The sequence below is a fragment of the Saccoglossus kowalevskii genome, chromosome 11 (genome assembly GCF_978046115.1).
Source record: "Saccoglossus kowalevskii chromosome 11, keSacKowa6.1, whole genome shotgun sequence".
Lineage (NCBI taxonomy): Eukaryota > Metazoa > Hemichordata > Enteropneusta > Harrimaniidae > Saccoglossus > Saccoglossus kowalevskii.
In genome coordinates, this window is record NC_140651.1 from 12,132,191 (window position 1) to 12,153,602 (window position 21,412).

The 21,412-nt window shown below is 31.5% G+C and overlaps 1 long non-coding RNA gene across 1 annotated transcript; it reads right to left on the bottom strand.

The window, feature by feature from the left end:
* Positions 1 to 2,211: 2,211 nt before the first annotated feature.
* On the bottom strand, positions 2,212 to 9,027 carry LOC146736201 (uncharacterized). The gene is made up of 3 exons (XR_014930906.1): positions 8,979 to 9,027; positions 3,552 to 3,637; positions 2,212 to 2,630 (listed from the first exon to the last, which is right to left on the bottom strand). It is a non-coding gene; the product is annotated as an uncharacterized LOC146736201 (long non-coding RNA).
* Positions 9,028 to 21,412: the final 12,385 nt, after the last annotated feature.

Sequence of the window (21,412 nt, forward strand, 5' to 3'; positions counted from 1 at the left end):
ACCAGTCATAATCCTTTAATTGTAAACCATCTAATTGTGTGACGTCAATAAGTGGCAAATCTTCCATGACATTATCTATCCTCCATACCATAACACAGGGAAGTCGAACAATTTCTTTCATCACATCAACATTGCTAACATCACCTTCAGCGTTGCCGTAATACAAACTGGTCCCGTAAGTAACAACACACAGTGGGCTGGTGTGTATATTGATGTCTGCAGTGCGAGACTTTTCAATCACAGTCTTGTTGGATGAATACAATAACGCACAGTAGTATTGTCCTGTATCGAATGTTACATAAACGTCATCGGTCAAAATCTGGAGTTTGTACAATCCAAATGTACCTCCACCAACGCATTAATGTCTTGAAAGAGCAAGTAACCATCTGAAATAATGACGTCTTTTTTGAACCAAGATACCTGCATGGATTGATCATCATAGTCTGATACTCTGCAGTGAAGGTAGACAAATATCGATGATGCATCATATTGCAGCACTACTCTTTGATCGTCTGGCTGTGTAACTAAACTAGGATTTGTAGCAATAGTTACGTAACAGACCAACACACAAGACACACATCTGAGTAAAAGTGTACCATCCACGTTTACCTTCATCTGGTTTTAGTTTGTATTACCTATGCATATTTCCGGGTTCATGGTAGGTAATAGTGAATCTGTATTACATGTGTTGCTAGACATAGTCATCTCATTAAGTGAAGGTGACCTTGGGCTAATAGGGTGTGACCTCAGGTTTGCGTTTCTCTCCTCCAAGTTATGAACTTCTATGTCGTAATACTGGTACATTAAGAATACTATAATGCAAAAACGTTTTTCTTAATTTCATTTATTTATTTTATTTATTTTATTTTTATTTTTGACAACATACCCATGTTTCACCGAGCCCATTTTCAGGGATACACTTTAGGCCAGCGTTCCGTTAATCCGTTACTCAATATGATACGAATACTGTGATAGCTATAGCTATCTACAAACAAGAAGATTAATTACATATTAACAGTGAAATATACAAAATAAATTATAGTTACCAGTAATTGATTGTGACATAACTTGATATAAGGGTCAACATTACAATTTTCAATCATCAGAATGGTCAAATAAGACTTTTTTCTTAAAAGTATAGAATCGTCATGAACCACATAAAACATTTATAAAAACCAAAACTTCACACTAGTTAAAAATCGATGTTAGTTTAGATGCAAACCTTAAGTTGTCACGTGATTGCGAAGTAAATATGTATTAAAAATGAGTGTTCTCAAGAAAATTACAAGAATTTTATCTTTTTGAATTATTTAGATTGAAACATTATTTTAACTGTCTTTTTTTACCAGAAAGTTTTTTTTTCTGTTTCACATTCATTATGACTTATTTCAACCATAACACATGCTGATGTGCTTCGTATTGAGCAAATACTGTATTCAAAATAATAGTGGTTATTTAACTCAAAATTAATTATCGCTCACCACTTCTGAATTTTGATATTAACATGGTATATTACAGGTGCATGTCATTTTCACTAATCACAACAGTGCGTTCCACCACGTGATGTCATAGTATATTAAAATCTATACATTTGGAAACCAAATCTTGTTTTTTTATATTAAAAGCACCGTGTTTTCTGAGACACCAATAATACAGGAACAAGAAAATCAAGGGTAGTTTTTGTTGACAAACTAGGTATTTACTTACAGTTGTATTTATTTCCCAATAATCTTGATGTGTTCATTTCAGACTTCCACCTAAACAATTCAGCTGTTCAGTGACTTTTTTAATTTGCTGTTTTTTTGTCATGTGTAATGTTTTATTTATTACAATAAAACATTAAACTGTTACAATGTTATATCACTGCATAATTTCAATCCAACTTTTTGTAATACAGATATAGTATGCGAGTCCTGCAAAATACGTATAAGCACCAAGATTGTAACATGCTACTAAACGACCAGCAATTAAACCTAATATACCAACTATTGTCTTTTCCCAGTGGTACAAATAAAACATTTAGATTTAGGTGTGCATTGTCGGACACACTAATTTGACGACCCAGTGACTCTGTTTTTGTTGCATGTATCTACAAATTCTTCTATACATAAAACTGACTCTGTTGTCATTGACTTTTTCCGTACATGTAAAATTTCTTTTTTATAGTAATAAATGTGTATAACTATATAGAATAAAAGATTTCTATAAAATAAGATCTATAATTGGTAATCACATGAAACATCTTTCCCATAAAATTCAAATAAACGTTCATAAGATGTCAAAAGAATTTCTATAACAGTTTGAAGAATTTTAAAAAACGTCAAGAAATCTTAAGAGATTTTCTATGATTTCTTTCTATATGAATCGACAACAATCTTAGAGAATCTGAATACAAATCTATAAGAAACTTATTACAATTTCTATGAGAATCGTATAAGGTAAATCCTGTGAACTTGAAGGTATTTAGCAACACATAAGCCTGTGTACTTATGACAGCAGCACTGTTACGTCGGACGTTATAGGGCGTTTTCAACTACTACTCGTACCTTGTGTCACCATGAACTGAATAAAGGAAACTCAATTCCTGCCTGTTATCTTTGGTAAGTGTAATACAGCGTGAACCACACATTCTGAAAAAATGACAGATCTAGAACGAGTGCTCTTTAACTAATTGTAACTTGCGAGGTAACATTATTGTCATTTGCATATTTACCTGATAATATAACCATGTATATTAAGTATTACAAATTATTCAAATATCTATGATTCACTCTGTTATTAATGTAAATTCCGAGTATGGGGTGTTCAGTAGAAGTAAAAAAAAATGAAATAATGTCAACAAGGTTTAGTAAGCACAATATTATAAAGCATTACGTCATTATACATACTGCGCATGTACACACAAATGTTTGCCATTGGGATCTTCTGCATATGTGCGATAAATGTATTTCAAAATTCTCGTTCATGGGATATTTGTTTTGCATCGATTGTGAAACAACTTGACCATTTTTGTTTTTCAAATATGTTAGTTAAATTAACTACGTTGGATGACTTGTGCATGTATTCATTCATACTCGCTGCAAGTTTGGGAGTATACAATGAAGGCGAAGTATTTTTATTCAATAATTTTCAATTTGTTCAAACGTTGTTGCATTTACGTTCGTAAAGGCAATGTTACTGTTAGCATTGTTCAATCCCCTAATCATGTAAACACATTAGAGGTAGAGCATTGGAAACTCTAATGCGATGGAGGAATTTAAAAAAAATCGTCTGCACGCATATGTCTTAGGAAAATATATATAAAGAGGAAATAAAACAAAATTTCAGCGAATAAGAAGCAGAATTCTGCCATTTCTCTGGTTGGGATGTACTATCAAGTCAATCAGTTAGTGGGTTCATTCAATTTTCACAATCGTGATTATTGTTCGTGTGACGCCATTACGTATATCGAGGCTCTTAACAAGCTTTTCCTCACAATATAAGTCAATTTAACAACATGACAGAAATATTAGTGAGAAATAGCACAAAATTGTTGAAAAGTGTTTTCATACCTGTCGTCATTGGGACACTGTCCGTAGCACTTACCCAACATATACATATTGGATTCATGTAACATAACTTGTTCCTTCGTATTTTGCTGTAAACAAGTTGACAGATAACATTTTATTATTTCATTCTACAAAGTTCATTGGAAACAAACGCAGTTTTGGAATGTACATGAAATACATATTATAGTATATAATATCAGTGTACGTTGAACGAGATAATGAATAAAATAATAATTTGTTAATGCATGAATTTGTATTTTTTTTTTAACTTTGAACTTGTTGTTTTACAAATTTTTAATTCGACAGACAAATTGTGTGGAATTAGAATGTTTTTCAATTCAAATTGGTGGCTGGAGTGCAGTAAAACCTTATAAGAGATCACAAACTTGCTGTTGCCATAGAGACAATTCCACAAACCGGAATACCTTCAATGTAGGGTTTCGTTCCATGTTCCATAATATGTGGAAGCATATTTTTTAACAGTTTTATTTTCACGTGAAAGAACTGTGATATCCTCTTCCATATAGTTCCCAGTAAATTTATGTTTACCGCCTCAATGGTATTATTGTAACTTTCTGATAAGTTTTATTCATGCGAATGTAATGTAAAATAAAGTAACAATAGTAGATTGGGCTGGGAATTCTTACCTACAATTTGAATTAAAATAAAATCACATGGCAACATGATGAAATCTACAGTTTAATTTATATACATCACGAATGCATGTCAATATCTTACACTACTTGGTAATTTATACATGGTGTATAATATACTAGTAATATTTTTTAAATTATGCATATTATAAACAATATAAAACTGACGAAATCAACAATTTAATTTATGTACACCTCGAATGCATGTCAATATCTTACATTACATGGTAATTTATACATGGTGTATAATATACTAGTAATATTTTTAAAATATGCATATACAATCAATATAAAAATGACGAAATCTACAATTTAATTTATATACACCACGAATGCATGTCAATGTCTTACACTACTTGGTAATTTATACATGGTGTATAATATACTAGTAATATTTTTAAATTATGCATATTATAAACAATATAAAAATGACGTAAGCTACAATTTAATTTATATGCACCACGAATGCATGTCAATATCTTACATTACATGGTAATTTATACATGGTGTATAATATACTAGTAATATTTTTAAATTATGTATATTATAAACAATATAATATGACGTAAGCTACAATTTAATTTATGTACACCACGAATGCATGTAAATATCTTACATTACATGGTAATTTATACATGGTGTATAATATACTAGTAATATTTTTAAATTATGCATATTATAAACAATATAAACATGACGAAATCTACAATTTAATTTATATACACCAAGAATGCATGTCAATATCTTACACTACTTGGTAATTTATACATGGTGTATAATATACTAGTAATATTTTTTAAATTATGCATATTATAAACAATATAAAACTGACGAAATCAACAATTTAATTTATGTACACCTCGAATGCATGTCAATATCTTACATTACATGGTAATTTATACATGGTGTATAATATACTAGTAATATTTTTAAATTATGCATATTACAACAATATAATTATGACGTAAACTACAATTTAATTTATGTACACCACGAATGCATGTCAATATCTCACACTACTTGGTAATTTATACATGGTGTATAATATACTAGTAATATTTTTAAATTATGCATATTACAACAATATAATTATGACGTAAGCTACAATTTAATTTATATACACCACGAATGCATGTCAATGTCTTACACTACTTGGTAATTTATACATGGTGTATAATATACTAGTAATATTTTTAAATTATGCATATTATAAACAATATAAAAATGACGTAAGCTACAATTTAATTTATATGCACCACGAATGCATGTCAATATCTTACATTACATGGTAATTTATACATGGTGTATAATATACTAGTAATATTTTTAAATTATGTATATTATAAACAATATAATATGACGTAAGCTACAATTTAATTTATGTACACCACGAATGCATGTAAATATCTTACATTACATGGTAATTTATACATGGTGTATAATATACTAGTAATATTTTTAAATTATGCATATTATAAACAATATAAAACTGACGAAATCAACAATTTAATTTATGTACACCTCGAATGCATGTCAATATCTTACATTACATGGTAATTTATACATGGTGTATAATATACTAGTAATATTTTTAAAATATGCATATACAATCAATATAAAAATGACGAAATCTACAATTTAATTTATATACACCACGAATGCATGTCAATGTCTTACACTACTTGGTAATTTATACATGGTGTATAATATACTAGTAATATTTTTAAATTATGCATATTATAAACAATATAAAAATGACATAAGCTACAATTTAATTTATATGCACCACGAATGCATGTCAATATCTTACATTACATGGTAATTTATACATGGTGTATAATATACTAGTAATATTTTTAAATTATGCATATTATAAACAATATAAACATGACGAAATCTACAATTTAATTTATATACACCAAGAATGCATGTCAATATCTTACACTACTTGGTAATTTATACATGGTGTATAATATACTAGTAATATTTTTTAAATTATGCATATTATAAACAATATAAAACTGACGAAATCAACAATTTAATTTATGTACACCTCGAATGCATGTCAATATCTTACATTACATGGTAATTTATACATGGTGTATAATATACTAGTAATATTTTTAAATTATGCATATTACAACAATATAATTATGACGTAAACTACAATTTAATTTATGTACACCACGAATGCATGTCAATATCTCACACTACTTGGTAATTTATACATGGTGTATAATATACTAGTAATATTTTTAAATTATGCATATTACAACAATATAATTATGACGTAAGCTACAATTTAATTTATATACACCACGAATGCATGTCAATGTCTTACACTACTTGGTAATTTATACATGGTGTATAATATACTAGTAATATTTTTAAATTATGCATATTATAAACAATATAAAAATGACGTAAGCTACAATTTAATTTATATGCACCACGAATGCATGTCAATATCTTACATTACATGGTAATTTATACATGGTGTATAATATACTAGTAATATTTTTAAATTATGCATATTATAAACAATATAAAACTGACGAAATCAACAATTTAATTTATGTACACCTCGAATGCATGTCAATATCTTACATTACATGGTAATTTATACATGGTGTATAATATACTAGTAATATTTTTAAAATATGCATATTATAAACAATATAAACATGACGAAATCTACAATTTAATTTATATACACCAAGAATGCATGTCAATGTCTTACACTACTTGGTAATTTATTCATGGTGTATAATATACTAGTAATATTTTTAAATTATGCATATTATAAACAATATAAAAATGACGTAAGCTACAATTTAATTTATATGCACCACGAATGCATGTCAATATCTTACATTACATGGTAATTTATACATGGTGTATAATATACTAGTAATATTTTTAAATTATGTATATTATAAACAATATAATATGACGTAAGCTACAATTTAATTTATGTACACCACGAATGCATGTAAATATCTTACATTACATGGTAATTTATACATGGTGTATAATATACTAGTAATATTTTTAAATTATGCATATTATAAACAATATAAACATGACGAAATCTACAATTTAATTTATATACACCAAGAATGCATGTCAATATCTTACACTACTTGGTAATTTATACATGGTGTATAATATACTAGTAATATTTTTTAAATTATGCATATTATAAACAATATAAAACTGACGAAATCAACAATTTAATTTATGTACACCTCGAATGCATGTCAATATCTTACATTACATGGTAATTTATACATGGTGTATAATATACTAGTAATATTTTTAAATTATGCATATTATAAACAATATAAACATGACGAAATCTATAATTTAATTTATATACACCAAGAATGCATGTCAATATCTTACACTACTTGGTAATTTATACATGGTGTATAATATACTAGTAATATTTTTTAAATTATGCATATTATAAACAATATAAAACTGACGAAATCAACAATTTAATTTATGTACACCTCGAATGCATGTCAATATCTTACATTACATGGTAATTTATACATGGTGTATAATATACTAGTAATATTTTTAAATTATGCATATTACAACAATATAATTATGACGTAAACTACAATTTAATTTATGTACACCACGAATGCATGTCAATATCTCACACTACTTGGTAATTTATACATGGTGTATAATATACTAGTAATATTTTTAAATTATGCATATTACAACAATATAATTATGACGTAAGCTACAATTTAATTTATATACACCACGAATGCATGTCAATGTCTTACACTACTTGGTAATTTATACATGGTGTATAATATACTAGTAATATTTTTAAATTATGCATATTATAAACAATATAAAAATGACGTAAGCTACAATTTAATTTATATGCACCACGAATGCATGTCAATATCTTACATTACATGGTAATTTATACATGGTGTATAATATACTAGTAATATTTTTAAATTATGTATATTATAAACAATATAATATGACGTAAGCTACAATTTAATTTATGTACACCACGAATGCATGTAAATATCTTACATTACATGGTAATTTATACATGGTGTATAATATACTAGTAATATTTTTAAATTATGCATATTATAAACAATATAAAAATGACGTAAGCTGCAATTTAATTTATATACACCACGAATGCATGTCAATATCTTACATTACATGGTAATTTATACATGGTGTATAATATACTAGTAATATTTTTAAATTATGCATATTATAAACAATATAAAAATGACTAGTAATATTTTTAAATTATGCATATTATAAACCATATAAAAATGACGAAAGCTACAATTGAATTTATATACACCACGAATGCATGTCAATATCTTACACTACTTGGTAATTTGTAGATAGTGTATAATATACTAGTAATATTTTTAAATTATGCATATTATCAACAATATAAAAATGACGTAAGCTACAATTTAATTTAAATACACCACGAATGCATGTCAATATCTTACATTACATGGTAATTTATACATGGTGTATAATATACTAGTAATATTTTTAAATTATGCATATTATAAACAATATAAAAATGACGTAAGCTACAATTTAATTTATGTACACCACGAATGCATTTCAATATCTTACACTACTTGGTAATTTATACATGGTGTTTAAAATACTAATAATATAAACAACACGAACTCTAACCGATGTCTATCAACCAATTGCTGTATCGCAACAGAATGTAATGCGTGTTGCCTGTGTCCTATATTACCTTAATGATATCTGTGGGTTTTATGTTCAGTTGTAAATATTTACTTTATTTGTAACTGAGTATAAATATCCTGTGTTCTACCAACCAGTGATTGATAGTTATCTTCATTTGGTATTCTGGTTACGTCATTCACATCTACGTAATCTGTAGTGATTCCTACGTTAGTTGCCATATTGATATATTCTGAGTCAGTGTTTTGACAAGATTCGTCTGTTAGTGTCGGATGTCCTGCAGGTGACTGTTCAGCTTTTGTTTTAACCGGAGACATATCAACGTCCTGATGATAACACTTTCCCTCATGTTGAACAAGACATATTGTAAGTATGACAACGACCACTGCCAATATACAACTAACTGTAGCACCAATAGCACCACAGACCGTACAGTCACATAATGGTTGCACTATGGCATTATGCACTATCAGCTCAGTGTTCATATTCGCTGACTTTGCATAATTAGTGATAGGTCCCGATGGGGTAGGAGTAACTGTAGAGGGCGGTGTGATGTTAACTTGTATCGTGACAGTTTCACTTGTCGTATTACCGACTTCATTTATACCAGTACACGTTATATCATGTGGTCCGTTGTTCTCAACGGTCAGTCCCTGGATAGCGAGAATTGCGTGGTTATCTTCAAAATGAAAGCTGTTGTTTCTGGTAACCACCTCATTGTCCCATGTCCATACGTAATCGTCTACACTAGGATTCCCTTTACCGCTACATAGCAAGGTAACCCGGTAAGTCGTGTATATTTCCATTCGGATTATGACCAATTTTACAATGGGTGCAAACTTTATATTGAATGGACCAACCTGACATGTTCTATCGGGTTTATTAGGAATTCGATGTGTACAAGTAAATCTCAGACCTTGCTCTTCTCTTTTTGGATAAAAGTCAGCACCTCTAAACACTAAACCGTCAGTCTCTATGGTGGGATCTAGTGTCAGATTTGTCTTTAAATCATCTCTTCTCCACACCATGATATCGTCAGGAACAAATGAATCAGAATACTTACACCTACAGGAAAGTTCCACAATATCTCCTTCCAACACATCAACATTGCCAACATCACCTTCAGCGTTGCCGTAATACAAACTGGTTTCGTAATCAACAACACACAGTGGACTGGTGTGTATATTGATGTCTGCAGTGCGAGACTTTTCAATCACAGTCTTGTTTGATGAATACAATAACGCACAGAAGTATTGTCCTGTATCGAATGTTACGTAGTCGTCATCCGTAAATATCTGGAGCCTGTACGTTCCGGGAAAACCTCCAATTATAGAATACCGTGATGTATCCACCAACTCATTGACGTTTTGCGTAAACACGTAGTTAGTTGAGATTATGACGTCATTTTTGTACCATGATACCTGCATGTATTGATCATCATAGTCCGATACTCTGCAATCAAGGCTGACATATATCGGTGACGCACCATATTCAAGCACTACTCTTTGATCATCTGGCTGTCTATTTAAACTAGGATCTGTAGCAATAGTTACGTAACAGACGAACAGACACGACACACAGCTGAGTGAAAGTGTGCCATCCATATTTACCTTCACCTGGTTTTAGTTTATATTACTTATGCATATTTCCGGGTTCATAGAAGGTCATAGTGAATATGTATGGAATGTGTTGCAAGACATTGTCAAGGTAACCTTGGGTTGATAAGGCGTATATTTGTATTACACAGCCTTCAACAAGTCTCGGCTACTGTCGTACTACTGATACTACAATGCAAACAGTATTATTTAATTTCATTTATACTTCATTTCTATTTTTGACAACATATCCATGTTTCACGGGACCCATTTTGATGGTATACTTCAGCTCTGCGTTCCTGTCACACATTAGAAATATGTTACTCAATACAATACGAATACTGTGATAGCCCTAGCTATGTACAAAAGAATGGTAATTACATATTAACAGTGGAATATACGAAATAAATTGGTTGTGACATGAGTCGATATAAGAGTCAACGTTACACCTTTCAGTGATCAGAATGGTCAAATTGAACAATTTTCTTTAAAAAAAAGTATTGTCCTAAACCACATACAAATAAATAATTTAAGAAAACCAAAACATCACACTAAATACAAATCGATATTATTGTGGCAGAGAAACAGAAATAGCACAAAATAGCTAGTCGACTCTTTTTTTTAAATGTATTGGAAAAATGTATGAATTATGACGAGGACATCATAGAAGAAACACAACAGAGACTAATGAAACTTTATAAGACATACTTTTACAAACTAAATAAATATAACAAATAAGTATGTTTCAAATCATAATACAAACTAACCCAGAAGAAAGAAAAACAAAAGTCAGAGCTTATCACTAGAAATCATGTGTTCTGTTATTAAATATTTTTTCAAAGCTTTTTTGAAACATGCGCGATTATGTTTTTTCTAAAGTATAGTTCCCTGGTAGTCAATAGATTATTGTCCCAAGCTAGTTTCTTTTCTAGGAAAAGAGAAATTAGTTGAAAATCTAGAGTTATAGTTGTGTTCTGGGAAAGAGAAATAGTCACACGCATTACGAGGAACACTATTCTATGCAGATCATAGATAAATGTGCATAGTTGATATTTAAATTGGTCATTTACATTTAGGATGTGCAGAGAATTTAATAGTGGTTGACTGTGAGTATGAACAAGATAATACTCGTTAATCTTTTTTGATGAATGTGGTTTGGATTGAGCAATGTGGGATATGTACTGCCCCATACTTCCAAACCGTATGAAATGTGTGGCAAAATCAAAGAGTTGTAAAGCAAGATTACAAGGAATTTTGTAGGTGTTAGTAGGTGACTTAACTTTGAAATAAGGCCAATTGGGGGGGGGGGTAATTTTAGACAGAACTTTATTAATATGAGGTTTCCAATGTGATTGTATCAGCTCCCTGTGAATTCTTCTTAGTATTTTGAAAATTGCTTAGCTGTAGTTAGTCCTAGTATAAAACACCATATTTAATTGACTGCGTTGTGAATTTATAACCATCGGTCTGGACATATTGCTTCCGATTTGATAGATAGTTATCCAACCAGTTTAAAGTTAACCCTCGTATGCCATATGAATTTAATTTTAAATTCAAATAATATTGCCATTATCTATTTCTGTTAATAATACATGAATGAGGTCAATTAAAGCAAGTATTGATATTTGTTGAGAATGTTATATTTTTCAAGAAATGAAGGTAATTGTTTGTTTACAGCTTTTTCAATAGTTTTACTTAATATTGGCAATATTGAAATTGGTCTGTAATTTCAAGGTAAATAAGAGGGTAATTTCGGCTATGTTTATTTGGTTGGGAAAGACTCCAGTTGTAAATGTAAGCTTTGTGGTCTCTTTATAAACTGGGTAGCATCTTTCAACAAACGAGATGAAATGTAATCATGACCGCATGATATTTGTTGATCTAATAATTGTAATTCAGTTTCCATATCATATTCTGTAACTGGGTGAAGAAAACATGATGGAGTATTACTAGAAGTTAAATAGCTGGCGGGGGTCTTTATACTTCCTGATTTTCTTAATAATCAGATAATCAGTTATTTTGGGGGGATCATTTAGATATTCAGATTGATTGTTCGGATTATCAATTTCAAGAATTTTGGGCAATTTACCACTACTAGCAGCAACCCTTCCAGTTACTTCATCAAATATTTTCCAAAGTTTATTAGAATAGTTTTGGTTGTCATTTATTTGCTTGGAGAAATGCAACTTTTTGGCTTTTCGAAGAAGCGAAGTTAAAATATTTTTGTAGTTGTTATATATGCGTTGAATCATAATTACCTTTCATTAACTAATAATATAGTTTATGCTTATGCTTGATTGACTTTATAATTCATCAAGTTAACCACGGTTTTTAGGGTTTCGTTGAGTTGAGTTGAGTTTTACTAAAAGGGGCAACTTTAAGAACAACTTTAAGAACTTCATTGAAATTACCATAAGCTGTATCTGCATCAGGCGTGTTATAAACATTTGCCCAATTTGTGTTGTTGAGTTGATGATGAAAGTCATTAATATCATACCTAGAAAAGTCGCGTATGTGTCGTTCTTTGGTTCTGTAAAACATTTTATCATCTTTTTCAATGAAGGCAAAGATTGGAAGATGATCTGTAATATATGCATATATACTACAGTGCACAAAATAATCGAAAGGATTTGAAACTACATGATTAATTGTAGTTAAAAAGGAAGAAGTGATACGGGTGGGGGTATTTGTTTGAAATTAAGGGCTGACATTGTGTCAAAATAACTTTGACTCAGAGTGTTTTCTTGAGTATAATCAATATTGAAATCGCCAATGAGGATATAGTTGGATTTATTTCGAGCCACAAAGATTCTGATTCATGTACGTTAACTGTTGGTAATATTTTGAGTGGGATTGAGTTGTGAATGTATGCAGCCATAATGGCAATATAAGTCGTTGAGCCATGTGGATCTGACAGTCTTCGTTGCAATAATGAACTACACTATTGTTATACAAATGACCGATAAGCGACAATTCTGTAATACAATCTCTAACAATCGTCGTAAAAAGACCAATTTCCGTAAATGTTCAGTTGTATTTCTGTCGCCACTTCGTTTCCGCACAGAAAAGCACTGTTAATGTCTGCAATGTTCAGTCACGTGTATTCCCCGAGTACATTCGGCTCGTCGGGTGTGGTCGTACAGAGATATTTCCAGAGATGTTCCAATAATTGAGATCTTTATCGATGGAAATGGGCAGATTTCGACTTGGGAATCATTTTCAAACAAACTTTACTACTGATGACGTCATGAACATACCAAGTGTGATGATACTATGTTTTTTAGGAAAGGAAAATATTTTTATAATCCAGGTGGATGCATTCAAATAGCGACCAAAAATGTCCGAAAATCATGAAATGCTAATCTAGGATACATGTACTACCCTGCGAAATACAGTTTAGATTTCAAACATTCATACAAATCATAAATGACACGTGGATTTTTTTTGTTTCGTTCAAAAAATGTGACAGATGTTAAAATATGTAGATGATTGGTAATTAGAATATGCATTGGTTATTGGTAGCATAGTGGTTGTTGCATCAGACTCATGATCGGTAGTTCCTATGCTACCATAGTTTGAACACCACAAGCGGTCGACCGCTATCCATTGGTCGAGATACATTCACTACATTTGGGAAAACCTTGATTAAGGACCACAAGTGCTTGTGTTCGACCGAGTCTTGTTGACGCCTGGATAGCGTATTAAATTGCCATTTGATAGAGAGATGGCCGTACAGCCTTGTCATGTAGGCCCAAACTTGAACATAGTTTCTGTTGCAACATAGCACTATGTGTCAGCACTAGAACTTGCAATTTGCACATATTATGGGTGTTCTACTTGTAGTACATACACGTATGAGTTATTAGTCACCATGGCAATGAGAGTAATTAATTCCATTCGAAGTTTCATTTATGATAGAGCTCTTAAATGTTCATAGAATAATTAGATACGCCTATGGATTCTATAATCCATAAAGTGTCCCTTTTGGGTAATATGAGTGAAAAAAATTAACGTGTTTATTGAAATAGTTCTGAATTAATAAATAAATAATATAAAAGCAATGAATATATATCACTCTTAGTTCATAAAGATTTAAAAATTGCGTATAAATATACTAATGGTGCAGCCTTTCTTGTCCCAAAGATTGTGAAATGAAACACATGAAATACTCGATCAGAGACCGACGAGTCATGAGGAAAATTATTTATGTACACACTATTTATAGAAGTTATGAGGGAACGTATTTAAAAGCAATAATGAAAAAAAAACATAGACATAGTCTACTCCACGAATGTTAAAAATTAGAAAAATTAGAATTAAAAATTAGAAAATTAACCTTTACGTGTTAATTGGAGTGACTTAAAAAAATAATTAGGTATAAATGTGTATCCATGAACTTATTAAATATAACATGCTTTCACAGAAATAAGGTGCTCGCAAAACCTGCAATGTGACATTTGAACATTTGACAGTGATATACAGTGATAAACGAGTGTATGAGGAACATATGAATAAACTATATGTAAATCACTCTACCCGTTTTATAAATTTGATATCATTGATCTGAAATTGTGATATTCTATTTATCAAACTTACTGTTTGAATTATAATCTTGTAGCGTGTTCCATTCATTTGCATAGATAAACTCCGTTTTTGGTCTTTATATGGGCTTGACTCGATTGCTGGTAACACTCTTTATCAAGACCCTCCCAAATTTATTGTAAATTGTCATTGCAGTTTATTCTTTCGTAATGTATTATGGGATTTAAATAAAATTGCCAATCATTGATATGTTGTGACAAGTTTCTTCTCTTGCTGTATTCATATGTCTATATATGTTTATATTTTATTTTTCGTCGTGGGTCTGGAACAGTGTCTTTGGTAAATAACTTACAGAGTATCGAAGCAATGGATATTAAATTGTCGCAACATAAAAATTGAGTTTAAAAATGAAGAGAAATACTGTGACTAGTTCACCACCTCTATCGGAACATGAACCCCCCCCCCAAAAAAAACTTCTTGATGTTTGACCGTGTCGTTATTAATATATATGTATAGGAACTGTAATTAACATTGGAATCACCAATTAGATGACACACTCGTATCAGATGTCAAGGCTGTTGAATCAGTTGAATATTTAGCCGGAAAATCTGGTACAAAATGGCTGCCTCTGTGTTAATGTTATAATCACTCTCTGGAAATACGGTCTGAATTGCTTGATATTCAGTTGTACAGCACTCTGAAAGGTTGCTAAAGCTTCTTATATACATACATATTTCACTGGTAGGCAATCTTATCAATTTGTGTCAGTGCTAAATATATTAAGGTAGATTGTTTGATCTGTTTGTGTGCATGAAGAAAATTAGCAGAATCTGAATCTGTTGAAAAATTGTATGTAGCTATATATAATGCATATGTAAGTTATTTATGAACTTTAAAATACATAAAGCTATATCCATTAAATACACATACATATTCATATGAGTAATTTACATAATGGATTCTGGTCACCCCCGGTAATCTTTGCGACTCATTTGGTGACATGGTTAATTTACACATCAGTTTGACTCATGCACCACTGTGCTAATTTACATTGCATATTCCTAAGTGTCGGTGAATGCCTCGATGGACGTTGTGACCCGTGAACCGAAACATTGTGGGTACAGCATAGAAAAAAAAACTACCATAAAATAAAAGCAGTTGATTATAATTCAAGACAACTAAATATCGTTAAATTTCTTCTTTCTATTATTGTTACTACGGGCTATTGTTATTACGTTTGGTTGTTATCATTTGCTCAATCGTGACAGATTATGATTTGGTTGACGTAATTACTTAAATTGGGGAAATTACCAAAATACGTATATAATCATGATTGTTGTTTTTATTAACACTTTCACTCATTTTTACAACATGATGATAATGATACGAGTGAGAAATAAGACAAAATTAGTAGTGTTATCATATTTTATATATGTTTTCATGTCACTAGCTACTAAAAATGGCAAACATTTAGAAAATATTTACAACACGTTCATTGCCCGATGACCGCCTGTCGTCTGGCCACCATCGTCAATCACGATAATCACGCTATAGATGTGATGTTATGATTACAAATCACAATCGAGATTGAGCGTAACTGAATACGCAGTTACAATCATAATTTGTTGATCACAATCATGATTCGGCAAAACAAACATAAGTAACACAATCCAACATACACACATGAGATTCATGGAACACAACTTATGTCTTCGTATTTTACTGTAAACAAATTAAAATTTAAGATTGTATTACTTTATTCCACAGAGTTTATTGGAAACAAACACGGTGTTGGAATATACATAGCAAAATATTAGAGTAATGCGCCCTCTGCCGAATAGCCCGGTACTAAAAATTCGAACTGAGAGGGCGGAGTAAACACAAATCCGCCTCTTAGTTTTCAAATCATTTCAACAAACAAAATACTTTTTGTTAGTGACGTATACTCGAATATATTTAAAAAAAGCATTCTACATTTCCGAGTAAAAAATTCAATATTTTCTTACACGTTTCATATTTGACAATCAGATTTTGTAGGATTGGGATGATTTTGTAGTTTAAAATCGTGGCCGGTGTGCAGTACAACATTATGAGGAAATCACAGCCTTTGCGTTATCAAGTCTACAATCAATTGTAAACCTCTTTTCTAATTTACGAATTGGCACATACATAATGCAAGATGTTGTTATGAGAACTTAAATTGATTTGTATATGACCATATTAGAGTAAATTATTAGAGAGTAACATTATGCCGAAGGCGAAAAGATATATGGGAAAGTCTTTTATATGTCCATATCGCGATTCGTGCCGAATCTGTAAGTTAGGATTTCTTTCGGGTAAATTGTTATATGCCGCCTTCAACGGTATTATATATACACATGTTATCTATATACATCACTTCACGCTCGCTATAAACATGATGGAATTTACAATATAATTGATACACCAATGCGCGCCACTTCTATTTAAGATTTTAAAACGTTACAAAAGTGCCTCTCAAATCAAAAATATATTTAAGTCGCAAAGTATAGAAACTATTCTAATAACCTTCTAATATCCTTCCCATCTGATTTCGAACTCATTACATTCTTAAAAACCTAGAAAGACTTCAAAACCTGCAAATACTTCTTTAATAAAGGACCTTAGGTATTATTATAATTAAATGTAATTAAATTAAATTAATATAATTAAATATGGGCGTTCACATAAAATATAATTCAACATCACAAAAAACGTTCATATATTCGACAATATAAAGCATGCATTATGTTACACAAACTAAACAATAGTCCAACGATTTTGAAAATGTTCATCGTCGTTGATTTCTGCATGAGAATATTTGTTATACTATGTTACCTCTGTAAAGGTCTGTGTTCGTTACTTTAAGAGGGCGTTTTTTTTCTGCATAATATACTAATATTGTATTGTCCTTCTCACGGTTTCTGCTCGGGGTAGCTTCTTTCTCTGCGTCCTTTGAGTGTCACAATGGTTTACCAGCTTTATGATTAGTTCTGAATGTTTACTTTGTTTGTAACTGAGTATAAATATCCTGTGTTCTACCAACCAGTGGTTGATAGTTATCTTCATCTTTATTTGGTAGTCGTGTTATGTTACTGACTTCCACGTAATCTGCTGTGATTCCTTCTTCAGTCGCCATATTGATATATTCTGTGTCGGGGTTTTGACGAGATTCGTCTGTTAGTGTCAGATGTGTTGCAGGTGACTCTACAGCCTTTGTTGTAACTAGAGACATATCAACGTCCTGCTGATGACTCTCTCTGTGACGTTTTTCTTTAACAAGACATATTGTAACTATGACAACGACCACTGCCAATATGCAACTAACTGTAGCGCAAATAGCACAACTGACTGTACAGATAATATCGCTACTGATTTTACAGTCACACACTGACTGCATGGTTCCATTGCGTGTTATTTGTTCAGTAAACATGGCTGTTGATGTTGAATAGTCATTGATGTGTTCTGGAAGTGTTGAATGAATATTAACTTGTATCGTTACAGGCTCACTTGTTGTGCTACCGACTTCATTTATACCAGTACACGTTACGTAATGTGGTCCATTGTTCCCAACGGCCAGCCCCTGGATAGCGAGAATTGCGTGGTTATTTTCAAAATAAAAGTTGTTCTTCCTAGTAATTACCTCACTGTCCCATGTCCACATGTAATCGTGAACGCTAGGATTCGCTGTATTGATACATAGCAAGGTGAACCGCTGATTATCGTTAACCTTTATTTGATTTGGCACCACGTTTACAATGGGTGCATACTTTATATTGAAAGGACCAACCTGACATGTTCTATCGGGTTTATTAGGAATTCTATGTGTACAAGTGAATGTCACACATTGCTCCCTTCTTTCAAAGTACCAGTAATAATCCTTTAATTGTAAACCATTTAATTTTGTGACGTAATTAAGTGGTAAATCTTCCATGACATCATCTCTGTAGGCGTACCTGTATACTTACACCTACAGGGAAGTTCCACAATATCTCCTTCCATCACATCAACATTGCCAACATCACCTTCAGCGTTGCCGTAATACAAACTGTTTCCGTAATCAACAACACACAGTGGACTGGTGTGTATATTGATGTCTGCAGTGCGAGACTTTTCAATCACAGTCTTGTTGGATGATTATAATAACGCACAGTAGTATTGTCCTGTATCGAATGTTACGTAGTCGTCGTCGGTAATAATCTTGAGCCTGTATCCCTGTTTGACTACACTAGTCAAGTATTTCCGGGTTCATGGTTCAGACATTGTGTCAAGGTGAATTCCTCACCCTCAACAAGTTTCGACCTTCTAAGTCATACTGCTAATACATTACGAATACTATAATGCAGTCAGTATTAATTAATTTATATGTAAAAACGTATTCATGTTTCACGGGACCCGTTGTGAAGGTATACTTAATCCCTGCCTACCAGTCACACAGTGGTAGTCTGTTACTCAATCCAGTACGAATACTGTGATAGCCCTAGCTATCTACAAAATAAAAGGGTAATTACAATGTAACAGTGGAATATACGAAATAAATCATAGTTACCAGTAATTAGTTATGACATGAGTCGATATAAGGGTCAACGTAACACCTTTCAATGATCAGAATGGTCAAATCAAACAGTTTTCTTAAAAACAGATTTGTCTTAAACCACATAAAACTATAATATTCATGAAAATCAAAACTTCACACTAGTTAGAAGTCGATGTTAGGTAAGAGACAAACTTTAAGTTGTCACGTGAATACAAATGTGATGTGTTCATTTCAGACTTCCACCAAAACAATTGGCCATTGTTTTGCCATGTGAAATGACATTATATTGTTACGTTGTTATATCACTGCACAATTTTCAAACCAAAAAACATTTTGTATTGCATATAAAATGTCCTTGTCCAACGAAAAGTGTATAAATAAAGGGATATTACCATGCTGCTATGTGCGATAAATGTATTTCAAAATTCCCGGTCATGGGATTTTCAAATTGGTTGTCTAAATTAACTAACATGCATTCATTCATAGTCGTTGTATGTTTAGGATAATACAATGGAGGCGAAGTATTTTTATTTAATAATTTTCGATTTGGGGCACGAAAATCTTTCACACCTTGTTGTATTTACAAACACAAAAGCAATGTTATTCCACATGTCCAATAGCATTGTCTGCATAGTGCAATCCCATGTTTTAGGAGAAGGTACGTTAAAATTGTGTTCCTCCAATCGTGTAAATATTTTAGAAGTGTAATATTAAGAACCTGGGGCGATGGCAGAATTGAAAAAATGTACAGGAAAAATCGTCTGCACGCATATGTCTTAGGAAAATATATTGCACAAAGAGGAAATAAAACATAATTGCAGCAAATTCTGCCATCTCCCCCTGCGATTTGTATTACTAATGAAATCTGTCCACAATAAGTCTAATCGAGCACTCTCTACTATCAAGTTAACCAGTTCGTGGTTCATTCGATTTGCACGACCGTGATTATGATTAGTTTGACGTCAGTACCTATATTGTGCTAATTTGTTCCGCTATCTTGGACCACTACAAACACTGTTCGTGGTGTGATGGTTGTTATGATTATCAATCATGATTGTGATTGAGCGTAATTAGACGCAAAGTTAATATCGTAATTTGTTAATTACAATCATGATTCGACAACACAAACATAAGTAACACCCACCAAACATACACATATATCGCATTTTGCTGTAAACAAGTTGAAAGTTAAGATTTTATTATTTTATAACACAGAGTTACTAGGAAACACGGTGTTGGAATATACATAACATACATATAAAAGTAATACGACCTCTGCTGTTGTCTGAGTACAAGAATATCCGCCACTTTGTTCGCAATTAATGCAACAAACAATACACGCAATGTGCTTTACTCAAAAACATAACTCATTTGGTCACATGGTTATTTTACATATCAGTTTGCGGCTCATGCACCACTGGGCTTATTTACTTGTAAAAGTTCTACGTATCGGTGCATGCCTCGATGGACGTTGTGGCCCGTGAACCGAAACATTGTTGTCCATGAGCATCAACAGTGCACCAGAAGACAGAACCTCGTGCGTACAGCATTGAAAAAAAAAACTACCATGAAATAAAAGCAACTGATTATAGTTCAAGACAACTAAATGTCGTGAAATTTATTTTTTTCAATTACAGTTATCACGGGCTATTGTTATTACGTGTGGTTGCTTTGATTTGCTCGATCGAGAGAGATTATGATTTGATTGACTTAATTATTAAATTCAGGAAATTAACAAAATACGTATATAATCATGGTTACTTTTATTTTATTAACACTTTCATTCAATTT